Here is an 18,582-nt window from a genome sequence, read left to right as displayed (position 1 = left end):
CCGGTAGGGAGGCCGGGTCTAGTCCAGCGCGCACGAAGGGACAGCTGGTGTTCTCTGGCGCATCACTAAGGGTTCCGTTCCAACCCCAGAGTACCGGTGGGGGAACCGTTTCTACCTCGAAACATCGGGTAGGTATACCAGGCCTACCCCGGAGGGTCAGGTAGGAAGGGTGGGCGTAAAGCGGCGCGCCCTTAGGGCCAGCAGGTGTACCCCGGCGCACCAGTAAGGGTTCCGGTACAATCCAGGAATACCTGTGGGTATAGCAAAAGTACTGCTGAGTACCTGTGGGTGTACCGGTACTACCCCAGATTGTCGGGTAGGGGGCCAGGCCTACCGCAGAGCATCAGGTAGGGATACCGGGCCTAGCGTGCAGGGTCAAGTAGGAATGTCTGTTCTACAGAGCACGCCCGTGAGGTCAGCAGGTGTACCCCAGCGAACCAGTAAGGGTTCAGGTACTACCCTGGAGTACCGGTGGGTGTACCAATACTACCGCAGAGTACCGGTGGGGGTACCGCTACTACCCCAGCATATCGGGTAGGGGTGCCAGGACAACAACGGAGCATCAGGTAGGGATACCGGGCATAACACGGAGGGTCAGGTAGGAATGTCTGGTCTACACCGCGCACCAGTAACGTCAGCAGGTGTACCCCAGTGAACCAGTAAGGGTTCACGTACTACCCCGGAGTACCGGTGGGTGTACCGATACTACGGCAGAGTAACGGTGGGGGTACCGCTACTACCCCAGAACATCGGGTATGGGTGCCAAGCCTAATGCGGAGCATGAGGTAGGGATAGCGGGTCTAACCTGTGGGGTCCGGTAGGGAGGCCTGGTCTAGTCCAGCGCGCACGAAGGGACAGCTGGTGTTCTCTGGCGCATCACAAAGGGTTCCGTTCCAACCGCAGAGTAGCGGTGGGGAACCGGTTCTACCTCGAAACATCGGGTAGGTATACCAGGCCTACCCTGGCGGGTCAGGTAGGAAGGGTGGGCGTAAAGCGGCGCGCCCGTAGTGTCAGCAGGTGTACCCCGGCGCACCAGTAAGGGTTCCGGTACAATCCAGGAGTACCGGTGGGTATAGCAAAACTACCGCGGAGTCCCTGTGGGTGTACCGGTACTACCCCAGATTGTCGGGTAGGGGGCCAGGCCTACCGCAGAGCATCAGGTAGGGATACCGGGCCTAGCCTGGAGGGTCAGGTAGGAATGTCTGGTCTACAAAGCACGCCCGTAAGGTCAGCAGGGGTAACCCAGCGAACCAGTAAGGGTTCAGGTACTACCCTGGAGTACCGGTGGGTGTACCAATACTACCGCAGAGTACCGGTGGGGGTACCGGTACTACCCCAGCATATCGGGTAGGGGTGCCAGGCCAACAACGGAGCATCAGGTAGGGATACCGCGCCTAACACAGAGGGTCAGGTAGGAATGTCTGGTCTATACCGCGCGCCTGTAACGTCATCAGGTGTACCCCAGTGAACCAGTAAGGGTTCACATACTACCCCGGAGTACCGGTGGGTATACCGATACTACGGCAGAGTAACGGTGGGGGTACCGCTACTACCCCAGAACATCGGGTATGGGTGCCAAGCCTAATGCGGAGCATCAGGTAGGGATAGCGGGTCTAACCTGTGGGGTCCGGTAGGGAGGCCGGGTCTAGTCCAGCGCGCACGAAGGGACAGCTGGTGTTCTCTGGCGCATCACAAAGGGTTCCGTTCCAAGCCCAGAGTACCGGTGGGGGAACCGGTTCTACCTTGAAACATCGGGTAGGTATACCAGGCCTACCCCGGCGGGTAAGTTAGGAAGGGTGGGCGTAAAGCGGCGCGCACGTAGGGTCAGCAGGTGTACCCCGGCGCACCAGTAAGGGTTCCGGTACAATCCAGGAATACCTGTGGGTATAGCAAAACTACCGCGGAGTACCTGTGGGTGTACCGGTACAACCCCAGATTGTCGGGTAGGGGTCCAGGCCTACCGCAGAGCATCACGTAGGGATACCGGGCCTAGCCTGGAGGGTCAGGTAGGAATGTCTGGTCCACACAGCACGCCCGTAAGGTCAGCAGGTGTACCCCAGCGAACCAGTAAGGGTTCAGGTACTACCCTGGAGTACCGGTGGGTGTACCAATACTACCGCAGAGTACCGGTGGGGGTACCGGTACTACCCCAGCATATCGGGTAGGGGTGCCAGGCCAACAACAGAGCATCAGGTAGGGATACCGGGCATAACACGGAGGGTCAGGTAGGAATGTCTGGTGTACACCGCGCACCAGTAACGTCAGCAGGTGTACCCCAGTGAACCAGTAAGGGTTCACGTACTACCCCGGAGTACCGGTGGGTGTACCGATACTACGGCAGAGTAACGGTGGGGGTACCGCTACTACCCCAGAACATCGGGTATGGGTGCCAAGCCTAATGCGGAGCATCAGGTAGGGATAGCGGGTCTAACCTGTGGGGTCCGGTAGGGAGGCCGGGTCTAGTCCAGCGCGCACGAAGGGACAGCTGGTGTTCTCTGGCGCATCAAAAAGGGTTCCGTTCCAACCCCAGAGTAGAGGTGGGGAACTGGTTCTACCTCGAAACATCGGGTAGGTATACCAGGCCTACCCCGGCGGGTCAGGTAGGAAGGGTGGGCGTAAAGCGGCGCGCCCGTAGTGTCAGCAGGTGTACCCCGGCGCACCAGTAAGGGTTCCGGTACAATCCAGGAGTACCGGTGGGTATAGCAAAAGTATCGCGTAGTACCTGTGGGTGTACCGGTACTAGCCCAGATTGTCGGGTAGGGTTGCCAGGCCAACAACGGAGCATCAGGTAAGAATACCGGGACTAACACGGAGGGTCAGGAAGAATGTCTGTTCTATACCGCGTGCCTGTAACGTCATCAGGTGTACCCCAGTGAACCAGTAAGGGTTCACGTACTACCCCGGAGTACCGGTGGGTGTACCGATACTACCGCAGAGTAACGGTGGGGGTACCGCTACTACGCCAGAACATCGGGTATGGGTGCCAAGCCTAATGCGGAGCATCAGGTAGGGATACCGGGTCTAACCTGTGGGGTCCGTTAGGGAGGCCGGGACTAGTCCAGTGCGCACGAAGGGACAGCTGGTGTTCTCTGGCGCATCACAAAGGTTTCCGTTCCAAGCCCAGAGTACCGGTGGGGGAACCGGTTCTATCTCGAAACATCGGGTAGGTATACCAGGCCTACCCCGGCGGGTCAGGTAGCAAGGGTGGGTCCAAAGCAGTGTGCCCGTAGGGTCAGCAGGTGTAACCCGGCGCACCAGTAAGGGTTCCGGTACAATCCAGGAGTACCGGTGGGTATAGCAAAACTACCGCGGAGTACCTGTGGGTGTACCGGTACTACCCCAGATTGTCGGGTAGGGGGCCAGGCCTACCGCAGAGCATCACGTAGGGATACCGGGCCTAGCCTGGAGGGTCAGGTAGGAATGTCTGGTCTACACAGCACGCCCGTAAGGTCAGCAGGTGTACCCCAGCGAACCAGTAAGGGTTCAGGTACTGCCCTGGAGTACTGGTGGGTGTACCAGTACAACCGCAGAGTACCGGTGGGGGTAGCGGTACTACCCCAGCATATCGGGTAGGGGTGCCAGGCCAACAACGGAGCATCAGGTAGGGATACCGGGCCTAACACGGAGGGTCAGGTAGGAATGTCTGGTCTACACCGCGCACCAGTAACGTCAGGAGGTGTACCCCAGTGAACCAGTAAGGGTTCACGTACTACCCCGGAGTACCGGTGGGAGTACCGATACTACCGCAGAGTAACGGTGGGGGTACCGCTACTACCCCAGAACATCGGGTATGGGTGCCAAGCCTAATGCGGAGCATCAGGTAGGGATAGCGGGTCTAACCTGTGGGGTCCGGTAGGGAGGCCGGGTCTAGTCCAGCGCGCACGAAGGGACAGCTGGTGTTCTCTGGCGCATCACAAAGGGTTCCGTTCCAACCCCAGAGTACCGGTGGGGGAACCGTTTCTACCTCGAAACATCGGGTAGGTATACCAGGCCTACCCCGGAGGGTCAGGTAGGAAGGGTGGGCGTAAAGCGGCGCGCCCTTAGGGCCAGCAGGTGTACCCCGGCGCACCAGTAAGGGTTCCGGTACAATCCAGGAATACCTGTGGGTATAGCAAAAGTACTGCTGAGTACCTGTGGGTGTACCGGTACTACCCCAGATTGTCGGGTAGGGGGCCAGGCCTACCGCAGAGCATCAGGTAGGGATACCGGGCCTAGCGTGCAGGGTCAAGTAGGAATGTCTGTTCTACAGAGCACGCCCGTGAGGTCAGCAGGTGTACCCCAGCGAACCAGTAAGGGTTCAGGTACTACCCTGGAGTACCGGTGGGTGTACCAATACTACCGCAGAGTACCGGTGGGGGTACCGCTACTACCCCAGCATATCGGGTAGGGGTGCCAGGACAACAACGGAGCATCAGGTAGGGATACCGGGCATAACACGGAGGGTCAGGTAGGAATGTCTGGTCTACACCGCGCACCAGTAACGTCAGCAGGTGTACCCCAGTGAACCAGTAAGGGTTCACGTACTACCCCGGAGTACCGGTGGGTGTACCGATACTACGGCAGAGTAACGGTGGGGGTACCGCTACTACCCCAGAACATCGGGTATGGGTGCCAAGCCTAATGCGGAGCATGAGGTAGGGATAGCGGGTCTAACCTGTGGGGTCCGGTAGGGAGGCCGGGTCTAGTCCAGCGCGCACGAAGGGACAGCTGGTGTTCTCTGGCGCATCACAAAGGGTTCCGTTCCAACCGCAGAGTAGCGGTGGGGAACCGGTTCTACCTCGAAACATCGGGTAGGTATACCAGGCCTACCCTGGCGGGTCAGGTAGGAAGGGTGGGCGTAAAGCGGCGCGCCCGTAGTGTCAGCAGGTGTACCCCGGCGCACCAGTAAGGGTTCCGGTACAATCCAGGAGTACCGGTGGGTATAGCAAAACTACCGCGGAGTCCCTGTGGGTGTACCGGTACTACCCCAGATTGTCGGGTAGGGGGCCAGGCCTACCGCAGAGCATCAGGTAGGGATACCGGGCCTAGCCTGGAGGGTCAGGTAGGAATGTCTGGTCTACAAAGCACGCCCGTAAGGTCAGCAGGGGTAACCCAGCGAACCAGTAAGGGTTCAGGTACTACCCTGGAGTACCGGTGGGTGTACCAATACTACCGCAGAGTACCGGTGGGGGTACCGGTACTACCCCAGCATATCGGGTAGGGGTGCCAGGCCAACAACGGAGCATCAGGTAGGGATACCGCGCCTAACACAGAGGGTCAGGTAGGAATGTCTGGTCTATACCGCGCGCCTGTAACGTCATCAGGTGTACCCCAGTGAACCAGTAAGGGTTCACATACTACCCCGGAGTACCGGTGGGTATACCGATACTACGGCAGAGTAACGGTGGGGGTACCGCTACTACCCCAGAACATCGGGTATGGGTGCCAAGCCTAATGCGGAGCATCAGGTAGGGATAGCGGGTCTAACCTGTGGGGTCCGGTAGGGAGGCCGGGTCTAGTCCAGCGCGCACGAAGGGACAGCTGGTGTTCTCTGGCGCATCACAAAGGGTTCCGTTCCAAGCCCAGAGTACCGGTGGGGGAACCGGTTCTACCTTGAAACATCGGGTAGGTATACCAGGCCTACCCCGGCGGGTAAGGTAGGAAGGGTGGGCGTAAAGCGGCGCGCACGTAGGGTCAGCAGGTGTACCCCGGCGCACCAGTAAGGGTTCCGGTACAATCCAGGAATACCTGTGGGTATAGCAAAACTACCGCGGAGTACCTGTGGGTGTACCGGTACTACCCCAGATTGTCGGGTAGGGGTCCAGGCCTACCGCAGAGCATCACGTAGGGATACCGGGCCTAGCCTGGAGGGTCAGGTAGGAATGTCTGGTCCACACAGCACGCCCGTAAGGTCAGCAGGTGTACCCCAGCGAACCAGTAAGGGTTCAGGTACTACCCTGGAGTACCGGTGGGTGTACCAATACTACCGCAGAGTACCGGTGGGGGTACCGGTACTACCCCAGCATATCGGGTAGGGGTGCCAGGCCAACAACAGAGCATCAGGTAGGGATACCGGGCATAACACGGAGGGTCAGGTAGGAATGTCTGGTGTACACCGCGCACCAGTAACGTCAGCAGGTGTACCCCAGTGAACCAGTAAGGGTTCACGTACTACCCCGGAGTACCGGTGGGTGTACCGATACTACGGCAGAGTAACGGTGGGGGTACCGCTACTACCCCAGAACATCGGGTATGGGTGCCAAGCCTAATGCGGAGCATCAGGTAGGGATAGCGGGTCTAACCTGTGGGGTCCGGTAGGGAGGCCGGGTCTAGTCCAGCGCGCACGAAGGGACAGCTGGTGTTCTCTGGCGCATCAAAAAGGGTTCCGTTCCAACCCCAGAGTAGAGGTGGGGAACTGGTTCTACCTCGAAACATCGGGTAGGTATACCAGGCCTACCCCGGCGGGTCAGGTAGGAAGGGTGGGCGTAAAGCGGCGCGCCCGTAGTGTCAGCAGGTGTACCCCGGCACACCAGTAAGGGTTCCGGTACAATCCAGGAGTACCGGTGGGTATAGCAAAAGTATCGCGTAGTACCTGTGGGTGTACCGGTACTAGCCCAGATTGTCGGGTAGGGTTGCCAGGCCAACAACGGAGCATCAGGTAAGAATACCGGGACTAACACGGAGGGTCAGGAAGAATGTCTGTTCTATACCGCGTGCCTGTAACGTCATCAGGTGTACCCCAGTGAACCAGTAAGGGTTCACGTACTACCCCGGAGTACCGGTGGGTGTACCGATACTACCGCAGAGTAACGGTGGGGGTACCGCTACTACGCCAGAACATCGGGTATGGGTGCCAAGCCTAATGCGGAGCATCAGGTAGGGATACCGGGTCTAACCTGTGGGGTCCGTTAGGGAGGCCGGGACTAGTCCAGTGCGCACGAAGGGACAGCTGGTGTTCTCTGGCGCATCACAAAGGTTTCCGTTCCAAGCCCAGAGTACCGGTGGGGGAACCGGTTCTATCTCGAAACATCGGGTAGGTATACCAGGCCTACCCCGGCGGGTCAGGTAGCAAGGGTGGGTCCAAAGCAGTGTGCCCGTAGGGTCAGCAGGTGTAACCCGGCGCACCAGTAAGGGTTCCGGTACAATCCAGGAGTACCGGTGGGTATAGCAAAACTACCGCGGAGTACCTGTGGGTGTACCGGTACTACCCCAGATTGTCGGGTAGGGGGCCAGGCCTACCGCAGAGCATCACGTAGGGATACCGGGCCTAGCCTGGAGGGTCAGGTAGGAATGTCTGGTCTACACAGCACGCCCGTAAGGTCAGCAGGTGTACCCCAGCGAACCAGTAAGGGTTCAGGTACTGCCCTGGAGTACTGGTGGGTGTACCAGTACAACCGCAGAGTACCGGTGGGGGTAGCGGTACTACCCCAGCATATCGGGTAGGGGTGCCAGGCCAACAACGGAGCATCAGGTAGGGATACCGGGCCTAACACGGAGGGTCAGGTAGGAATGTCTGGTCTACACCGCGCACCAGTAACGTCAGGAGGTGTACCCCAGTGAACCAGTAAGGGTTCACGTACTACCCCGGAGTACCGGTGGGTGTACCGATACTACCGCAGAGTAACGGTGGGGGTACCGCTACTACCCCAGAACATCGGGTATGGGTGCCAAACCTAATGCGGAGCATCAGGTAGGGATAGCGGGTCTAACCTGTGGGGTCCGGTAGGGAGGCCGGGTGTAGTCCAGCACGCACGAAGGGACAGCTGGTGTTCTCTGGCGCATCACAAAGGGTTCCGTTCCAACCCCAGAGTACCGGTGGGGGAACCGTTTCTACCTCGAAACATCGGGTAGGTATACCAGGCCTACCCCGGAGGGTCAGGTAGGAAGGGTGGGCGTAAAGCGGCGCGCCCTTAGGGCCAGCAGGTGTACCCCGGCGCACCAGTAAGGGTTCCGGTACAATCCAGGAATACCTGTGGGTATAGCAAAAGTACCGCTGAGTACCTGTGGGTGTACCGGTACTACCCCAGATTGTCGGGTAGGGGGCCAGGCCTACCGCAGAGCATCAGGTAGGGATACCGGGCCTAGCGTGCAGGGTCAAGTAGGAATGTCTGTTCTACAGAGCACGCCCGTGAGGTCAGCAGGTGTACCCCAGCGAACCAGTAAGGGTTCAGGTACTGCCCTGGAGTACCGGTGGGTGTACCAATACTACCGCAGAGTACCGGTGGGGGTACCGGTACTACCCCAGCATATCGGGTAGGGGTGCCAGGCCAACAACAGAGCATCAGGTAGGGATACCGGGCATAACACGGAGGGTCAGGTAGGAATGTCTGGTCTACACCGCGCACCAGTAACGTCAGCAGGTGTACCCCAGTGAACCAGTAAGGGTTCACGTACTACCCCGGAGTACCGGTGGGTGTACCGATACTACGGCAGAGTAACGGTGGGGGTACCGCTACTACCCCAGAACATAGGGTCTGGGTGCCAAGCCTAATGCGGAGCATCAGGTAGGGATAGCGGGTCTAACCTGTGGGGTCCGGTAGGGAGGCCGGGTCTAGTCCAGCGCGCACGAAGGGACAGCTGGTGTTCTCTGGCGCATCAAAAAGGGTTCCGTTCCAACCCCAGAGTAGAGGTGGGGAACTGGTTCTACCTCGAAACATCGGGTAGGTATACCAGGCCTACCCCGGCGGGTCAGGTAGGAAGGGTGGGCGTAAAGCGGCGCGCCCGTAGTGTCAGCAGGTGTACCCCGGCGCACCAGTAAGGGTTCCGGTACAATCCAGGAGTACCGGTGGGTATAGCAAAACTACCGCGGAGTACCTGTGGGTGTACCGGTACTAGCCCAGATTGTCGGGTAGGGTTGCCAGGCCAACAACGGAGCATCAGGTAGGGATAGCGGGACTAACACGGAGGGTCAGGAAGAATGTCTGTTCTATACCGCGTGCCTGTAACGTCATCAGGTGTACCCCAGTGAACCAGTAAGGGTTCACGTACTACCCCGGAGTACCGGTGGGTGTACCGATACTACCGCAGAGTAACGGTGGGGGTACCGCTACTACCCCAGAACATCGGGTATGGGTGCCAAGCCTAATGCGGAGCATCAGGTAGGGATACCGGGTCTAACCTGTGGGGTCCGTTAGGGAGGCCGGGACTAGTCCAGTGCGCACGAAGGGACAGCTGGTGTTCTCTGGCGCATCACAAAGGTTTCCGTTCCAAGCCCAGAGTACCGGTGGGGGAACCGGTTCTATCTCGAAACATCGGGTAGGTATACCAGGCCTACCCCGGCGGGTCAGGTAGCAAGGGTGGGTCCAAAGCAGTGTGCCCGTAGGGTCAGCAGGTGTAACCCGGCGCACCAGTAAGGGTTCCGGTACAATCCAGGAGTACCGGTGGGTATAGCAAAACTACCGCGGAGTACCTGTGGGTGTACCGGTACTACCCCAGATTGTCGGGTAGGGGGCCAGGCCTACCGCAGAGCATCACGTAGGGATACCGGGCCTAGCCTGGAGGGTCAGGTAGGAATGTCTGTTCTACAGAGCACGCCCGTAAGGTCAGCAGGTGTACCCCAGCGAACCAGTAAGGGTTCAGGTACTGCCCTGGAGTACTGGTGGGTGTACCAGTACAACCGCAGAGTACCGGTGGGGGTAGCGGTACTACCCCAGCATATCGGGTAGGGGTGCCAGGCCAACAACGGAGCATCAGGTAGGGATACCGGGCCTAACACGGAGGGTCAGGTAGGAATGTCTGGTCTACACCGCGCACCAGTAACGTCAGGAGGTGTACCCCAGTGAACCAGTAAGGGTTCACGTACTACCCCGGAGTACCGGTGGGTGTACCGATACTACCGCAGAGTAACGGTGGGGGTACCGCTACTACCCCAGAACATCGGGTATTGGTGCCAAGCCTATATGCGGAGCATCAGGTAGGGATAGCGGGTCTAACCTGTGGGGTCCGGTAGGAGGCCGGGTCTAGTCCAGTGCGCACGAAGGGACAGCTGGTGTTCTCTGGCGCATCACAAAGTTTTCCGTTCCAACCCCAGAGTACCGGTGGGGGAACCGTTTCTACCTCGAAACATCGGGTAGGTATACCAGGCCTACCCCGGAGGGTCAGGTAGGAAGGGTGGGCGTAAAGCGGCGCGCCCTTAGGGCCAGCAGGTGTACCCCGGCGCACCAGTAAGGGTTCCGGTACAATCCAGGAATACCTGTGGGTATAGCAAAAGTACCGCTGAGTACCTGTGGGTGTACCGGTACTACCCCAGATTGTCGGGTAGGGGTCCAGGCCTACCGCAGAGCATCAGGTAAGGATAACGGGCCTAGCGTGCAGGGTCAAGTAGGAATGTCTGTTCTACAGAGCACGCCCGTGAGGTCAGCAGGTGTACCCCAGCGAACCAGTAAGGGTTCAGGTACTACCCTGGAGTACCGGTGGGTGTACCAATACTACCGCAGAGTACCGGTGGGGGTACCGGTACTACACCAGCATATCGGGTAGGGGTGCCAGGCCAACAACAGAGCATCAGGTAGGGATACCGGGCATAACACGGAGGGTCAGGTAGGAATGTCTGGTCTACACCGCGCACCAGTAACGTCAGCAGGTGTACCCCAGTGAACCAGTAAGGGTTCAAGTACTACCCCGGAGTACCGGTGGGTGTACCGATACTACGGCAGAGTAACGGTGGGGGTACCGCTACTACCCCAGAACATCGGGTATGGGTGCCAAGCCTAATGCGGAGCATCAGGTAGGGATAGCGGGTCTAACCTGTGGGGTCCGGTAGGGAGGCCGGGTGTAGTCCAGCACGCACGAAGGGACAGCTGGTGTTCTCTGGGTCATCACAAAGGGTTCCGTTCCAAGCCCAGAGTACCGGTGGGGGAACCGGTTCTACCTTGAAACATCGGGTAGGTATACCAGGGCTACCCCGGCGGGTAAGGTAGGAAGGGTGGGCGTAAAGCGGCGCGCCCGTAGTGTCAGCAGGTGTACCCCGGCACACCAGTAAGGGTTCCGGTACAATCCAGGAGTACCGGTGGGTATAGCAAAAGTATCGCGTAGTACCTGTGGGTGTACCGGTACTAGCCCAGATTGTCGGGTAGGGTTGCCAGGCCAACAACGGAGCATCAGGTAGGGATACCGGGACTAACACGGAGGGTCAGGAAGAATGTCTGTTCTATACCGCGTGCCTGTAACGTCATCAGGTGTACCCCAGTGAACCAGTAAGGGTTCACGTACTACCCCGGAGTACCGGTGGGTGTACCGATACTACCGCAGAGTAACGGTGGGGGTACCGCTACTACCCCAGAACATCGGGTATGGGTGCCAAGCCTAATGCGGAGCATCAGGTAGGGATACCGGGTCTAACCTGTGGGGTCCGTTAGGGAGGTCGGGACTAGTCCAGTGCGCACGAAGGGACAGCTGGTGTTCTCTGGCGCATCACAAAGGGTTCCGTTCCAACCCCAGAGTACCGGTGGGGGAACCGGTTCTATCTCGAAACATCGGGTAGGTATACCAGGCCTACCCCGGCGGGTCAGGTAGCAAGGGTGGGTCCAAAGCAGTGTGCCCGTAGGGTCAGCAGGTGTAACCCGGCGCACCAGTAAGGGTTCCGGTACAATCCAGGAGTACCGGTGGGTATAGCAAAACTACCGCGGAGTACCTGTGGGTGTACCGGTACTAGCCCAGATTGTCGGGTAGGGGTCCAGGCCTACCGCAGAGCATCAGGTAGGGATACCGGGCCTAGCCTGGAGGGTCAGGTAGGAATGTCTGGTCCACACAGCACGCCCGTAAGGTCAGCAGGTGTACCCCAGCGAACCAGTAAGGGTTCAGGTACTACCCTGGAGTACCGGTGGGTGTACCAATACTACCGCAGAGTACCGGTGGGGGTACCGGTACTACCCCAGCATATCGGGTAGGGGTGCCAGGCCAACAACAGAGCATCAGGTAGGGATACCGGGCATAACACGGAGGGTCAGGTAGGAATGTCTGGTCTACACCGCGCACCAGTAACGTCAGCAGGTGTACCCCAGTGAACCAGTAAGGGTGCACGTACTACCCCGGAGTACCGGTGGGTGTACCGATACTACGGCAGAGTAACGGTGGGGGTACCGCTACTACCCCAGAACATCGGGTCTGGGTGCCAAGCCTAATGCGGAGCATCAGGTAGGGATAGCGGGTCTAACCTGTGGGGTCCGGTAGGGAGGCCGGGTCTAGTCCAGCGCGCACGAAGGGACAGCTGGTGTTCTCTGGCGCATCAAAAAGGGTTCCGTTCCAACCCCAGAGTAGAGGTGGGGAACTGGTTCTACCTCGAAACATCGGGTAGGTATACCAGGCCTACCCCGGCGGGTCAGGTAGGAAGGGTGGGCGTAAAGCGGCGCGCCCGTAGTGTCAGCAGGTGTACCCCGGCACACCAGTAAGGGTTCCGGTACAATCCAGGAGTACCGGTGGGTATAGCAAAAGTATCGCGTAGTACCTGTGGGTGTACCGGTACTAGCCCAGATTGTCGGGTAGGGTTGCCAGGCCAACAACGGAGCATCAGGTAGGGATACCGGGACTAACACGGAGGGTCAGGAAGAATGTCTGTTCTATACCGCGTGCCTGTAACGTCATCAGGTGTACCCCAGTGAACCAGTAAGGGTTCACGTACTACCCCGGAGTACCGGTGGGTGTACCGATACTACCGCAGAGTAACGGTGGGGGTACCGCTACTACCCCAGAACATCGGGTATGGGTGCCAAGCCTAATGCGGAGCATCAGGTAGGGATACCGGGTCTAACCTGTGGGGTCCGTTAGGGAGGTCGGGACTAGTCCAGTGCGCACGAAGGGACAGCTGGTGTTCTCTGGCGCATCACAAAGGGTTCCGTTCCAACCCCAGAGTACCGGTGGGGGAACCGGTTCTATCTCGAAACATCGGGTAGGTATACCAGGCCTACCCCGGCGGGTCAGGTAGCAAGGGTGGGTCCAAAGCAGTGTGCCCGTAGGGTCAGCAGGTGTAACCCGGCGCACCAGTAAGGGTTCCGGTACAATCCAGGAGTACCGGTGGGTATAGCAAAACTACCGCGGAGTACCTGTGGCTGTACCGGTACTACCCCAGATTGTCGGGTAGGGGGCCAGGCCTACCGCAGAGCATCACGTAGGGATACCGGGCCTAGCCTGGAGGGTCAGGTAGGAATGTCTGGTCTACACAGCACGCCCGTAAGGTCAGCAGGTGTACCCCAGCGAACCAGTAAGGGTTCAGGTACTGCCCTGGAGTACTGGTGGGTGTACCAGTACAACCGCAGAGTACCGCTGGGGGTAGCGGTACTACCCCAGCATATCGGGTAGGGGTGCCAGGCCAACAACGGAGCATCAGGTAGGGATACCGGGCCTAACACGGAGGGTCAGGTAGGAATGTCTGGTCTACACCGCGCACCAGTAACGTCATCAGGTGTACCCCAGTGAACCAGTAAGGGTTCACGTACTACCCCGGAGTACCGGTGGATGTACCGATACTACCGCAGAGTAACGGTGGGGGTACCGCTACTACCCCAGAACATCGGGTATGGGTGCCAAGCCTAATGCGGAGCATCATGTAGGGATAGAGGGTCTAACCTGTGGGGTCCGGTAGGTAGGCCTGGTCTAGTCCAGCGCGCACGAAGGGACAGCTGGTGTTCTCTGGCGCATCACAAAGGGTTCCGTTCCTACCCCAGAGTAGCGGTGGGGAACCGGTTCTACCTCGAAACATCGGGTAGGTATACCAGGCCTACCCTGGCGGGTTAGGTAGGAAGGGTGGGCGTAAAGCGGCGCGCCCGTAGTGTCAGCAGGTGTACCCCGGCGCACCAGTAAGGGTTCCGGTACAATCCAGGAGTACCGGTGGGTATAGCAAAACTACCGCGGAGTACCTGTGGGTGTACAGGTACTAGCCCAGATTGTCGGGTAGGGTTGCCAGGCCAAAAACGGAGCATCAGGTAGGGATACCGGGCCTAGCCTGGAGGGTCAGGTAGGAATGTCTGGTCTACAGAGCACGCCCGTAAGGTCAGCAGGTGTACCCCAGAGAACCAGTAAGGGTTCAGGTACTACGCTGGAGTACAGGTGGGTGTATCAATACTACCGCAGAGTACCGGTGGGGGTACCGGTACTACCCCAGCATATCGGGTAGGGGTGCCAGGCCAACAACAGAGCATCAGGTAGGGATACCGGGCCTAACACGAAGGGTCAGGTAGGAATGTCTGGTCTACACCGCACGCCAGTAACGTCAGCAGGTGTACCCCAGTGAACCAGTAAGGGTTCACGTACTACCCCGGAGTACCAGTGGGTGTACCGATACTACCGCAGAGTAACGGTGGGGTTACCGCTACTACCCCAGAACATCGGGTATGGGTGCCAAGCATAATGCGGAGCATAAGGTAGGGATACCAGGTCTAACCTGTGGTGTCCGGTAGGGAGGTCAGGTCTAGTCCAGCGCGCACGAAGGGACAGCTGGTGTTCTCTGGCGCATCACAAAGGGTTCCGTTACAACCCCAGAGTACCGGTGGGGGAACCGGTTCTACCTCGAAACATCGGGTAGGTATACCAGGCCTACCCCGGAGGGTCAGGTAGGAAGGGTGGACGTAAAGCGGCGCGCCCGTAGGGTCAGCAGGTGTACCCCGGCGCACCAGTAAGGGTTCCGGTACAATCCAGGAGTACCGGTGGGTATAGCAAAACTACCGCGGAGTACCTGTGGGTGTACCGGTACAACCCCAGATTGTCGGGTAGGGGGCCAGGCGTAGCGCAGAGCATCAGGTAGGGATACCGGGCCTAGCCTGGAGGGTCAGGTAGGAATGTCTGGTCTACAGAGCACGCCCGTAAGGTCAGCAGGTGTACCCCAGCGAACCAGTAAGGGTTCAGGTACTACCCTGGAGTACCAGTGGGTGTACCAATACTACCGCAGAGTACCGGTGGGGGTACCGGTACTACCCCAGCATATCGGGTAGGGGTGCCAGGCCAACAACAGAGCATCAGGTAGGGATACCGGGATTAACACGGAGGGTCAGGTAGGAATGTCTGGTCTACACCGCGCGCCAGTAACGTCAGCAGGTGTACCCCAGTGAACCAGTAAGGGTTCACGTACTACCCCGGAGTACCGGTCGGTGTACCGATACTACCGCAGAGTAACGGTGGGGGTACCGCTACTACCCCAGAACATCGGGTATGGGTGCCAAGCCTAATGCGGAGCATCAGGTAGGGATACCGGGTCTAACCTGTGGGGTCCGGTAGGGAGGCCGGGTCTAGTCCAGCGCGCACGATGGGACAGCTGGTGTTCTCTGGCGCATCACAAAGGGTTCCGTTCCAACCCCAGAGTACCGGTGGGGGAACCGGTTCTACCTCGAAACATCGGGTAGGAATACCAGGCCTACCCCGGAGGGTCAGGTAGGAAGGGTGGGCGCAAAGCGGCTCGCCCGTAGGGTCAGCAGGTGTACCCCGGCGCACCAGTAAGGGTTCCGGTACAATCCAGGAGTACCGGTGGGTATAGCAAAACTACCGCGGAATACAGGTGGGTGTACCGGTACTACCCCAGATTGTCGGATAGGGGGCCAGGCCTACCGCTGAGCATCAGGTAGGGATACCGGGCCTAGCCTGGAGGGTCAGGTAGGAATGTCTGGTCTACAGAGCACGCCCGTAGTTCAGCAGGTGTACCCCAGCGAACCAGTAAGGGTTCAGGTACTACCCTGGAGTACCGGTGGGTGTACCAATAGTACCGCAGAGTACCGGTGGGGGTACCGGTACTACCCCAGCATATCGGGTAGGGGTGCCAGGCCAACAACAGAGCATCAGGTAGGGATACCGGGACTAACACGGAGGGTCAGGAAGAATGTCTATTCTATACCGCGTGCCTGTAACGTCATCAGGTGTAACCCAGTGAACCAGTAAGGGTTCACGTACTACCCCGGAGTACCGGTGGGTGTACCGATACTACCGCAGAGTAACGGTGGGGGTACCGCTACTACCCCAGAACATCGGGTATGGGTGCCAAGCCTAATGCGGAGCATCAGGTAGGGTTAGCGGGTCTAACCTGTGGGGTCCGGTAGGGAGGCCGGGTCTAGTCCAGCGCGCACGAAGGGACAGCTGGTGTTCTCTGGCGCATCACAAAGGGTGCCGTCCAACCCCAGAGTACCGGTGGGGCAACCGGTTCTACCTCGAAACATCGGGTAGGTATACCAGGCCTACCCCGGCGGGTCAGGTAGCAAGGGTGGGTCCAAAGAAGTGTGCCCGTAGGGTCAGCAGGTGTACCCCAGCGAACCAGTAAGGGTTCAGGTACTACCCTGGAGTACCGGTGGGTGTACCAATACTACCGCAGAGTACCGGTGGGGGTACCGGTACTATCCCAGCATATCGGGTAGGGGTGCCAGGCCAACAACAGAGCATCAGATAGGGATACCGGGCCTAACACGGAGGGTCAGGTAGGAATGTCTGCTCTACACCGCGCGCCAGTAACGTCAGCAGGTGTACCCCAGTGAACCAGTAAGGGTTCACGTACTACCCCGGAGTACCGGTGGGTGTACCGATACTACGGCAGAGTAACGGTGGGGGTACCGCTACTACCCCAGAACATCGGGTATGGGTGCCAAGCCTAATGCGGAGCATCAGGTAGGGATAGCGGGTCTAACCTGTGGGGTCCGGTAGGGAGGCCGGGTCTAGTCCAGCGCGCACGAAGGGACAGCTGGTGTTCTCTGGCGCATCACAAAGGGTTCCGTTCCTACCCCAGAGTAGCGGTGGGGAACCGGTTCTACCTCGAAACATCGGGTAGGTATACCAGGCCTACCCTGGCGGGTTAGGTAGGAAGGGTGGGCGTAAAGCGGCGCGCCCGTAGTGTCAGCAGGTGTACCCCGGCGCACCAGTAAGGGTTCCGGTACAATCCAGGAGTACCGGTGGGTATAGCAAAACTACCGCGGAGTACCTGTGGGTGTACAGGTACTAGCCCAGATTGTCGGGTAGGGTTGCCAGGCCAACAACGGAGCATCAGGTAGGGATACCGGGACTAACACGGAGGGTCAGGAAGAATGTCTGTTCTATACCGCGTGCCTGTAACGTCATCAGGTGTACCCCAGTGAACCAGTAAGGGTTCACGTACTACCCCGGAGTACCGGTGGGTGTACCGATACTACCGCAGAGTAACGGTGGGGGTACCGCTACTACCCCAGAACATCGGGTATGGGTGCCAAGCCTAATGCGGAGCATCAGGTAGGGATAGCGGGTCTAACCTGTGGGGTCCGGTAGGTAGGCCGGGTCTAGTCCAGCGCGCACGAAGGGACAGCTGGTGTTCTCTGGCGCATCACAAAGGGTTCCGTTCCAACCCCAGAGTACCGGTGGGGGAACCGGTTCTACCTCGAAACATCGGGTAGGTATACCAGGCCTACCCCGGAGGGTCAGGTAGGAAGGGTGGGCGTAAAGCGGCGCGCCCGTAGGGTCAGCAGGTGTACCCCGGCGCACCAGTAAGGGTTCCGGTACAATCCAGGAGTAACGGTGGGTATAGCAAAACTACCGCGGAGTACCAGTGGGTGTACCGGTACTACCCCAGATTGTCGGGTAGGGGGCCAGGCCTACCACAGAGCATCAGGTAGGGATACCGGGCCTAGCCTGGAGGGTCAGGTAGGAATGTCTGGTCTACAGAGCACGCCCGTAAGGTCAGCAGGTGTACCCCAGAGAACCAGTAAGGGTTCAGGTACTACGCTGGAGTACCGGTGGGTGTATCAATACTACCGCAGAGTACCATTGGGGTACCGGTACTACCCCAGCATATCGGGTAGGGGTGCCAGGCCAACAACAGAGCATCAGGTAGGGATACCGGGCCTAACACGAAGGGTCAGGTAGGAATGTCTGGTCTACACCGCACGCCAGTAACGTCAGCAGGTGTACCCCAGTGAACCAGTAAGGGTTCACGTACTACCCCGGAGTACCAGTGGGTGTACCGATACTACCGCAGAGTAACGGTGGGGTTACCGCTACTACCCCAGAACATCGGGTATGGGTGCCAAGCATAATGCGGAGCATCAGGTAGGGATACCAGGTCTAACCTGTGGTGTCCGGTAGGGAGGTCAGGTCTAGTCCAGCGCGCACGAAGGGACAGCTGGTGTTCTCTGGCGCATCACAAAGGGTTCCGTTACAACCCCAGAGTACCGGTGGGGGAACCGGTTCTACCTCGAAACATCGGGTAGGTATACCAGGCCTACCCCGGAGGGTCAGGTAGGAAGGGTGGACGTAAAGCGGCGCGCCCGTAGGGTCAGCAGGTGTACCCCGGCGCACCAGTAAGGGTTCCGGTACAATCCAGGAGTACCGGTGGGTATAGCAAAACTACCGCGGAGTACCTGTGGGTGTACCGGTACAACCCCAGATTGTCGGGTAGGGGGCCAGGCGTAGCGCAGAGCATCAGGTAGGGATACCGGGCCTAGCCTGGAGGGTCAGGTAGGAATGTCTGGTCTACAGAGCACGCCCGTAAGGTCAGCAGGTGTACCCCAGCGAACCAGTAAGGGTTCAGGTACTACCCTGGAGTACCAGTGGGTGTACCAATACTACCGCAGAGTACCGGTGGGGGTACCGGTACTACCCCAGCATATCGGGTAGGGGTGCCAGGCCAACAACAGAGCATCAGGTAGGGATACCGGGATTAACACG

This window comes from Accipiter gentilis, unplaced genomic scaffold (genome assembly GCF_929443795.1).
Source record: "Accipiter gentilis unplaced genomic scaffold, bAccGen1.1, whole genome shotgun sequence".
Lineage (NCBI taxonomy): Eukaryota > Metazoa > Chordata > Aves > Accipitriformes > Accipitridae > Astur > Astur gentilis.
Note: the sequence above shows the minus strand (reverse complement) of the source record.